The sequence below is a fragment of the Macrobrachium nipponense genome, chromosome 18, assembly GCF_015104395.2.
Source record: "Macrobrachium nipponense isolate FS-2020 chromosome 18, ASM1510439v2, whole genome shotgun sequence".
NCBI classification, from domain to species: Eukaryota; Metazoa; Arthropoda; class Malacostraca; order Decapoda; family Palaemonidae; genus Macrobrachium; species Macrobrachium nipponense.
The window spans coordinates 62154886-62165601 of NC_087211.1; the positions used below are offsets into that span (position 1 = coordinate 62154886).

Below are 10716 nucleotides of genomic sequence, written 5' to 3' on the forward strand. Positions count from 1 at the left end.
AATTAAATATGTGTGAGTACTTACAGAAACTTTGTCACCAGTGATCAAAATTTCTCATTAGACATCCAAAGACACACGCACTTTGTCTTAAGAACAACAATAATTTCTAAAGGGTTGTATCAGGTTGATACAGAAAGAATCTCTCAGGCTGTACACTTATACTCCTGCCAAATTAAAGATTGAAAAAATATTACTTGTATAAAACAGAAATCACAGATGTTTTACAACATATTTTAAATCTCCCTTGTAACTTACTATTTAAAATCTCGGTTATAAGACATTATTTTAGAAATACTCAGCTTTCATAGGCCAAGTTTTTCGTAACAAGATTTACATTTTTTTTATGTTAAAGAATATTTATTTTTTTTTGCTGCATCTGCTGAGTAATTTTTCTAAACAATTATTTTATGTAGCAAGCATTACACACATTTCGCGTGCGTCAACTTTAATAGCACACAAAATAAGTAAAAAAATATATATGGGTAATTGTAAAGTGGTTTGCATTTTTTCGAAAAAGTAGCAATCGAGGTATTCCTTGTAGATCCTTGACAGCTGTTTCCATTTAACAATGGATGAGCGAGAAAGCGCTGAAAAGGTGAACGAACACTCACGGAAACGAACAACTTTTTGTATCCTTCCTTGGAAACGCAAACAAAATTACGACGGTGAAAATGATTTTGTAAACCAATTAACCGTTAAGGTCTCCATCCAGGAACTGCTGTGTGGGTGTCCTGGTAGCTTGTTTAATATCGTCTTAGTTTGTAGTGTGTATAATTTATGCATCAAGTAGAAGCTGCTTGGTTTGTCTCAGTTGTTAAGTTTTCCTAATTTTTATTTTCATATTAGTGTACATGGGAATGTGCGCTCTTTAATCTTTTTCTCCCAATTTGGTGGTGTGTATGGTTAACTTTTCTCTGTATATCATAAAGTGTTTGTGGTTACCGTCCTTTGTTTTATCCGCTAAATGTGATTTCTATTAACTTTTTCTGAAGATGAGTATTGGGTCTTGCTGTTAGTGGTTCACCTTTCGATGCAATCAAAGACTTCCGGCAGCAGGTCTGTCAAGTTCGCCGGGCTCCATTGCTTAATACTTTGTGATTGTCTCGTTGAAGAGAACTGTGATTTCTAATCTTTATGATAACATTTCCGGTGTTTTATAACTAATGGAAATTTTGCTTGAGATTTCCGTTAAAATAATGCAATTACAATTTAATTTAAAAGTATTGGGGACTTATAAATACTACTAAAATTTCGCATTTTGTCACTAAAAGAATTATTTTGATAGTTGACACAACAGACCTCTAGCTGTTAGCACCCTCCTGGGAAACTGCATATACTCTAGAAAAGGGACCCGACCTCGTTACCGGCGATATTTGGGATTTTGTGATGAGTTGTATTTTCGTTAAAATTCGTATTTGATTTTAGTTCGCAGTTTGTGTGTGAACAACCTTAGGTTATCATATGGTGAATTTGTAATTTTCATATAAGCAGATTTTTTTTTAAATTTATCCTTTTTGTTAGAGTTCTTTAAGTGTTAACTTCAATATAATTAACTTTTTTCTTATACCGTATACGCAAGTTATTAACTTGCCAAATTTAATTTCAAATAACCAGTTAACCTGCCCGTGCTTTACTATGACTTAATTGCTTTAAGTGCTTTGGTGTAATACAAAGACTTCAATTTGCTTTGAACACATTTTCCGATTTAATCTTAAAGGAGATGTAAAAATAGTACTACTGGAGCGAAATTATGTTGCGTTTACTGGTCAGTTGTGAGTGCTGAGGAAAGTATTATTTGCAGGTTTCTAATTTATCCACGCTGACTATTTCTGCAATATCTCTTAAGAGACCAGCCTTTTCTTCACTGAAGACTAAAGAACCATTTTACCCATCACTCGAACCTACTTTATCTGAAGTTAAGTATTTTTACTTCTGTTTCCTAATTTCTTAGCCATTTTTTTATTGCCTGCACCCCTTCAGGGGTGGTGCCCCTGAAGAGGTGGGGGTACCCCCATGACTTGTGTAGTATGTCCTAGGACCTGCTACACAAGTTCATGAGGGATTTTTTTTTAGGTGATAAGTGACTTAGGCTTTACTATAAAGCTTATTTGATCTAGAGAATTAGAATTAGCCAGAAAATTAAGTATTAACATATTAAGTTAAAGGGTTAATATTTTAAAATTATGTACCTAGACATTTAAAATTTTTACTGGTTTATTCATAGCCATGGTAGTATAATGCAGTAAAATGATGGTTCATATGAATTAAAAGAATGTTAGGGCGGTTAAGATTTAAGCAAATACTCCTTTAGAGCTCAAGTGTAGGTTTAAGTGGGCCAAAGTTACTTTATAAGCTGTAGGTGCTAAACAGTCCACCAATGGTCATAGTACTTGAAATAGGCAGGAAGTGTTCTATAGTGTTGTAAGTTTTCTGAAACTATAGAATGCACTTGTTTCATAATGTTTAAGATATGCTGAGTGAGGTAAGTCAGCTGAAAACTACAGGTATGTTGCCTGGGGAAAAATTACTTGTTAGAAACTGTAAAATTTACAAGAAATTTCCTAGAATTTGCTAAAGTAAGCCATCGCAATTTCCTTAGTCTTATGTTGTATAAAGTTATCCGAAACTGGCAGGTAAGACTATTACAATCAGGAGTATAAGCCTGAAATTAAGGCTTTGATTGTCCTAAGTAGACTCTTTAAGGTTCATTAAATTTAATACCTGAAGTATTTTGATATTTGGAATTTTAGATTAGTAGTTTACATCAAAGTGCAGGAGCTTTAACTATGGTGTATAGCTGTTTAGCAAGCATTGTTATTTTGAAGGTAAATTGGATAATACTTTAATCTTGATGCCAGTAATTATTAGTTGAGGTATAGAATGTTTTTATTGTTAAATTAAACTGCAAGCTTGTTAGACTGAACTTGAGTTAAAGAAATTAGGGTAATAACCGTTACAGATAGGTATATCATAAAATTGTTACAATGGCAGATTTAGTTATGAAATAGGAGATATATGGTTTTTTGTAGCAATGATGGTGGTGTTAATAGACTGGTAAATGTGAAGTTAAATTTCCGGCAGCTGGTTCTGTTTAAATAATTTATTGCCTTACTCTATTGTACTGTTTGTAATTGATTTGCAAAATTGAACTTTGGCGTTGATCAGTGATAAAAATATTTTTCTAGCATTTTTTATAAATTTCCTTTTATTAGCCAATTTGCATGATTTCTCATCGTTTTAAATGTTTTAGGATGGCTAGTTTGCAATTCTGATAATTTTAAAGTTTGCTATTAGATTAAAAGTAACACATTATGTAAGTTTTATGTTTAAAATTTGCCTTGTGGTCAAAATTATCAAAGATTCGGTGCCTTTTCCAGTATATTTGTTGCAATTCGGGGCTATTCAACTTGTTGGAATTTGTAAGTTTTGTAAAAGAAAAAATGGCCGTAAATCATTAATTTACCAGTTAACATAGTGCAGTGATAACTTAATTTGTTAGATGTACTTTGTCGAAAGTCAGCGAAACTTTATATTTTATATAAGGAATTCATATGTGTGAAGTTACTAACGATTAACTACTCAATTTAAGCTGTTAAGTGTTGTGGTAATGTTAATTACATAAAAAGAGCCGAAGTATAAGAGGAAAATAAACTAGATGAATATTTCAACAATAAAATATCTCTACATTTAACGTTCCGGTTGAATAGCCTTTGAAGTACTAAATGGAGATACTACAGCTTTTCCTTTCATTTCAGGTACCTTTGGAAATATGACCGGTCCTCTTAAGAGTTGTGGTTTTCGGAAATCTAAGAATTAAATATTAAACTTAGTCTTCTGACTGTACACAAACGAGGCAGTGAACGTGGACCTGCAGATAAGGTGGTTATCATTGCCTCACCTCACACGTTAATATTAAATTGGATTTAAACCTGTTAGTTTGTCGGAAAATTAGCATTTATTAGTTGTCAAAATCTTAAAAGTCAAGCTGTTAAGTGGTTTTAAAACGGAAGATCTTTTTTCAAACAAATAATTTTTTTAGCCCTGTAAATGTTAATGTGGGATAGATTTTCTTCGAATAATTATAAGAGACAAAACTTACATAAGTTCAAATGTATTGTCTTTATACTGTACAAGGTCATTTAAATTATATTTACTTCAGTTTTTTAAGCTTTTGCCTTGTCTTTATATATTTCTTTAAAAAATGCCCTGTAACGTAGCCGTATATTTTAATTAACCCTATCCAAGAAAAAAATGTATTGGTGATAAACCTCGTAATACATAAATAGTCAAAACATTCAAAACAAGACTCCTGGATACCTCGGTAGTGAACGGAGGATTCCGTATTCATCAAAAATGAAACTGAGAACGTTGCTTGGCCTAAAGGTGTTTTTGGGTGGAGTACTGTAAGGAACTAAGCAGCAAGGGATAAAAGTGATTTAATGACCAAGTACTATTCCCCCTACCCCCCAATAAAATAAAATATGTAATCCATTTAATGGTAATATAAGTTTCTAAGAACACGAAAAGTTACAAGTAAATTATTAGTTAAAAATTGCAATGATAAGCTTTAATAACAAATTTTCTCTTAACTATTGCTGATTAACTGGCTACAATTAAAGCCAAACTTTTGAGCCAGCATATCTGGTAATGAGTGAAGCTGTACGCTGACATTAGTACTATTGAGAAGAGCTTATTGAGAATGGCTTGCAATATCACTACGTAATAACAAAGTCTAAAAAGTACCATCAATATTCATCTTGACTCGGCACAAATTTTAACAACTTGTTTAGGTATGAGCTGGTAGCAGTGCATGTTTTCTAGATTGTTCAGACAGGCAAGTGGCTTTAGATTTTACCTTTGGCTGCACAGAGAAATCAGTTCAGTCACAATCCTAGAATACCAAAGGCTAAGGCTCCGTCCACATGGTCGAACTCAGCCCGACAGACTTTGTTCGATGTGACGTCAGAAGCGGGAGAACTCGGAAGCTTAACCGCAGTTTCTCCGCTTCTGACGTCACATCGAACAAAGTCTGTCGGTCAAAGTTCGACCGTGTGGACGGGGCTTAAGGTAAAGGCCCCTGACGAGGGTAGTGCTATCAATGACCATCACGCGGTGCATTCCAGGCCTTAAGGTTATTTGCAGTCTTGCTAAGGCCCCTAACTGCAACTTTTTCTCTTTTTACTGTAGTATATCGTATATCTTTTCTTCCATCTTACTTTCCACCCTCCATTTAATCGTGCAACAGAGAGGTTTTCCCTGTTTCCTTTAACTATTTTTTTTACTCAATATAGTTTTCAACGTTGAAAGACCTCGTTGTTCACAGTGAATGGGCTTTCAGCCCAAATCTTATATTCCTGGTCCTTTAAAGACAGTCTATCGTTAACTACAAACCAATAAAATAATGCTGTTTACAATAATAAAACAGGAAGTGGGATGTCAGATTTCATGTACTACTACAGTAAAATTGCACCTGGGCTAAACTGGCATATATGGAAAGTAAAACGCTCTCCTTATACTTGAAGCTGCTGGTGGGGGCGGGGGGACGGGGTTAGGGGTGGTGTGGAGGTCATCTACCAGGAAGTGGAAAATACATGATAGTTTTTGCTTTTATTCTAGACACTATTAATGCATTAGTAACCAGGACATCATTAGACTGATTATGAGAAATTTATTGGAAAGAACTAAGTGGTGGATAGATGTTAAAATATTTTAATCTAACGTAATCAATATTCAGCTTGATTCCCACAGCATTTATCCTGAAATTCAGAGGATGTGCTTTTAACAGTGAACAGATGACCATGCTAGTTTGGGCAGATGGCCATATTTTTCCAGATGGTGGTTTTGTTAACTTTGGCGCACGCAAAATTTCATGATTCAATCAATACCAGGGAAACAGAAACACTAATTTGCTTTTATTTAAACAGCTTAAGGCCTGTCCACACGACCGGGCCTGATCGGCGGACCTCCCCTCTAACGGGCACACTTGATGGGCAAACCGTCAATTGCCCGATGGGTCTTGTAGCAAAATCATCATGGTGGTGCCCAATGGCTTGTGCTCGACCCTGGCAGACGTACGTTAACCATATTTTTTTTACTGAGCCATTCTTTGCACCATATTCTCTTCTTTTTCATTACATGCAAAGCAATTATCATGCTACTCAATATCAACTTCTTTACAGTAGGCACCATGTTTATCGTACCGCACTGAACGCACTAATTGCATCGTCGGGCACGCCCACCTCTCCATCGCATCACCCGTGTGGACATTCACCAGTAAGCCCGCCAGAATTTGCCTGTCAACCTCAGAGCACACCGATCAGACCCGCTCGTGTGGACAGGCCTTTAGATGCACAGGTATTATAATGAATACTTTATAAGCTACTCATAACTAAAAATATTTAGGATTACTTATTTAGGATTACCAGGTGACTATCTCCCAAATATTGATACTCTGGTAACTTTCAAAGTGAAATTGCGGATAATGTTGTTAGTGATAATTAAAGACAAGTGTAGGGGATTTTTTACTTGTTTAATAACAAAATTGAACCAAGCTTGGGAAAATAGTTTTCCATCGTGAAAAAGGTTGATAAACGATTCAATACTATTAATAATAAAGCCCTTAAATGCCATAAACGGTGATCGCTGGAATCATGATTTATTGAACAGTAGATAGGAGAACTTGTTTAAGGGCTTTCTTATCCCTTCCCATTGCATGTTAAACCAGTGTTCATATCTAAATCTAGGATCTCTTCGTAATCTTAATTTCGAACGTGTCATTTTTGTTCTTGTTTTAACACAGAAACAGGCTTCCCAGTCTTCATTGTCTTTATTTAAAGGAGGTTGAAGAGGAGGTTGATAAGCCAAGCTTTATGTAACTAGTTTGTTTGAGTCAGGTTGAAGGTATAAGGCAGCTGACAGGATCATGACAAAGTTAACGCCTCACTCATCGCCTGTAATCATGGTATGTCATCAGTCCTCTCGTCAGACCAACGTCTTAATCAACCAAAGACTTTGCAAATACCATTCTAAATTACTGGAATCCCAGCCAGACCAGTCATCAAAGTCAAAGGGATCATTAGCACATCAATAAGACCAATTGGTAAACCAGTCAGACGCACTCTGTTCAGTGGTTTCTCGCGTCAATTCCTGGCTCATAAAAGGCTTTCCAGTGACATCCTATTATGTCTCGACTTGTTGGGGTGTCAATATCACTGAGGGGACACTCAGACAAATGTTACATGCGGAGATGAGGAACGTTTTGTAAAGCTAGCTGTCGGTTGCCTTCAAGGCAACAGTATGATGGAGGGAAGGTAGTCACAATCGCCTTGACGTACGACCGGTGATGTCTCTCCTTTACTTTTTTCTTGTATTTTTTTTTAGCGAGCGAGAAAGAGTGAATGGGTGGTGTGGTGAGGAATATCTTCCCGGGTAGGAAGAACATTCTAAGGAGGCATCGAAAGGTGGTTGAATAGCCAGCCACCTTTGCAGTTGAGGGCCTCAGTACCACAAGGTGGTAAACGCCACTTTTTAAAATATGAGTAAATTGTCCTCAAAGTCTAGCATTCATTACTCTGCTTCTAAGAAAGATATTGATTTAAATTAAGTTTCATATGAAAGCCCTACCCTTTATAAATTTTTGGTGAAAATTAAAAAAGAATTGTGGGGTGTGCTTGTGCAATAAGTGTACGCCTAACCCCGCACATTTGTGTATGTTTTATTCATAACCAGCACTTGAACCATAATTAAATTTGTAAAAGGATACTAAAGTTTTATTATATTCGTGTTATAACAGCAATAGATGCAATAATAATTATAATAATAATAATAATAATAAAGATGTCGACGGGTCTCGGTAGACTCGATCCATGATGATGTCAATGGTCTCGTCGACGGGAACGTTGGTAAATAGGGATTCTACGTCGAGGGATGCTATGATGCCAGTGCCGGGGGAGTCACGAATTTCTTCAAGGAACTCCACCGATGAACTCTGGCTATAGCGGCTCGGGACGTAGGGAGTCAAAATTTGATTGAGGCGCTTGGCCAAGGCGTAAGTCGGGGCGGGCGTCTGGCTGATAATAGGGCGGAGAGGGTTGCCTTCCTTATGGGTTTTCACGTTCTCATAGAGGTAACCAAGGCTGAAGTCCCCTTGGAGGGGCGGAAGGTGGACTGCGTTGGTTGCGGCATGAATGGTACTGATGACACGGTTGGTATCCCTTTTGATGTCTTCCGTGTGGTTCCGTGTGAGACGTTCAAACTTAGAGGAGTCGGACAGGATAATAATAATAATAATAATAATAATAATAATAATAATAATAATAATAACAAAATATAATATAGAAATACAGTACTATTGGTTAATAATATTGATAATAATAATAATGATAATAAAATGTGTACTCTCCATAAAAGTACTTTCGTGGTATAACAATCATGGATGTTATGATAATAATAATAATAATAATAATAATAATAATAATAATAATAATAATAATAGGAGTATTGATGATAATATTATTAATGATAATAGCAAATAATAACGATAATACGGTAATATTAGTAATAATGATGTTGACTATGATAACATTCCATCATCAAAATATTTAGCCCTTAAAATAATCATCACCAATATTATAATAATAATCAAACAAAAAAAATTGTAGACAAATAATACTACTGCAATCACAACTACTTCTCTAAGAAAAGCAAATATTTTAATCTGTACTCACCAATACTGTACATCCGCTAAAGAACTTGAAAATAAGGGGAGGTGGGGAATATAAACAATAGCGGAGATTGTAAACTGTGCGGTGATTGGCCGACACTTACGGGCGCCTTATGGGGAAAAATGCTGATTGGCTTAGAACTGACTACCCGCTTAGTGACGCGCGCTCTCATTGGCTCACAATTGAGCTGCGAACGTGCTTCCTTGTGGCTCTAACTGAGCACTTATGAGGCTGTAACCTCCGCGCGACACCACGTTCATTCATGTAGACAAAATCGATAATTCCTGAATAGCATAGCAAACTGTGATCTACACGCATAGTTTTGCAAGCTAGCTCCAAACGTTCTCGTAATCTTGACAACTGCTCTGGTGGCTAAAGACTATTATTCTTTAATAGATTATAAACGATCTTATTTTATATTTACAACCCAAGGGATTTTCCAAAACCTGTAGTGCTTGTGGTTTACTTATTTTATAAGGAACTAATGCCTTCGATATAGTATCAATACGTTTCCACGTCTTCTAAGTAATATATCTTTCAGCGTTGTCGGCATCCCCAAGATATAAATACTTTATAATTCTAAGAGCATTTTTGTACGTTAGTGATTGCGTTATATCTATTTGCTTCTCAAAATGTCAACATCTCAATAACTGCTTAGCCTGTTTGACTCCCTTAGCCGCAAATTACACCCAGTGAGGTAACTCATTCTATTTTATATCCCATTAACAAATACGTATTTTGAAATTATTTTAATTAGACCATATTTCTATCCCGTTTTAAAAATACTCTATCAAATTTAGACATTTATGATAAAGATATACCAATAATAATTATACATTGCAGTTGCCTATTTTACATTTTTTCTTATTTTCAGAATTACAGACTTACCTGATGATTATGGAATGACTGTCAATTTGAATTGCCTGAAAAGCTTTGTTTAAGGAGACCCCTTCTACGGGTTATTTGACGCCGCCGTTGGTGCAGAGAAAATTGCTAAAACGAGCCCAGTCACGAGAGGCACTGCATTTTTATCCTTGGGATTCAAGTCTGCGACTTTAATGGAATCCGGGAGGATTCTGACCCAGCTCTGACACTGGGAAAAATACGATGACATAATGTCAAAAGGTCTCCTCTCTCTCTCACACACACGCGCGCGCGCGCACACACTCCGGTTTATTTTGTTCACATCGGGCAACATTGCAGGGAGCGAACGAGGATTAAATTTTACTTCCCATTATGGACGTGTGGGAAGAAGGTTTAGGAGAGAGAGAGAGAGGAGGAGACTGACGAGGAGAGAGAGAGAGAGAGAGAGAGAGAGAGAGAGAGGTATAGGAATCTTAAAATCCATTACCTTCTTTTACGTCACTGCTGTGGAAACTTCTGAAAAGTACTGTGTAACTTCGACAAATTATACATCATAAAGTAAATTATTTGTTTTTATTGAGAAAGTTAGATTCTTGGTCCTAAAATCCTAGAAATATTGAAAGGGATTTTTTTCATTCAGAGCTGAAAAAATGAGCGAATCTTTTTCATGAACACGAAAAAGTTTTTTTTTTTTTTTTTTTTTTTTTTTTTTTTAACTTAAGGCTGAGGTTAAGGGGACATGTTCCTGGTTATATGACGCTGCTTTTAATGCTCACAAAACCCTGAAACGAGCGTAGTCATAATAGACGCGTTCATTTTTACCCTTGGGATTAAAGTCTGCAACTTTAATACGTTAATGAAATCGTGGAGGATTTTCCACCAACATACCTAAAGTAAAAACCTTTGCTTATTGTCAGGAGGCTCGCTCTCCTCTCTCTCTCTCTCTCTCTCTCTCTCTCTCTCGCTCGTCATCTCTCCTCGTCTCTCTCTCTCTCTCTGCGAAAACATTTATTTAGTGGTATGTTACTTTATCTTGGCTCTAAAATCTATAATAGTAAAAGGCCAAAATTCTCTCTCTCTCCTCTTTGTTGACATAACCTTCATACAAAATGAATTAATTACATGCTTT

At 36.0% G+C, this 10716-nt stretch overlaps 1 long non-coding RNA gene across 1 annotated transcript; it reads left to right on the forward strand.

The window, feature by feature from the left end:
- The first annotated feature begins 601 nt into the window (after positions 1-601).
- LOC135196767 (uncharacterized) lies at positions 602-9988 on the forward strand. Its single transcript, XR_010310465.1, has 6 exons — positions 602-722; positions 1802-1915; positions 3756-3879; positions 5925-6071; positions 6180-6354; positions 9598-9988. It is a non-coding gene; the product is annotated as an uncharacterized LOC135196767 (long non-coding RNA).
- Positions 9989-10716: the final 728 nt, after the last annotated feature.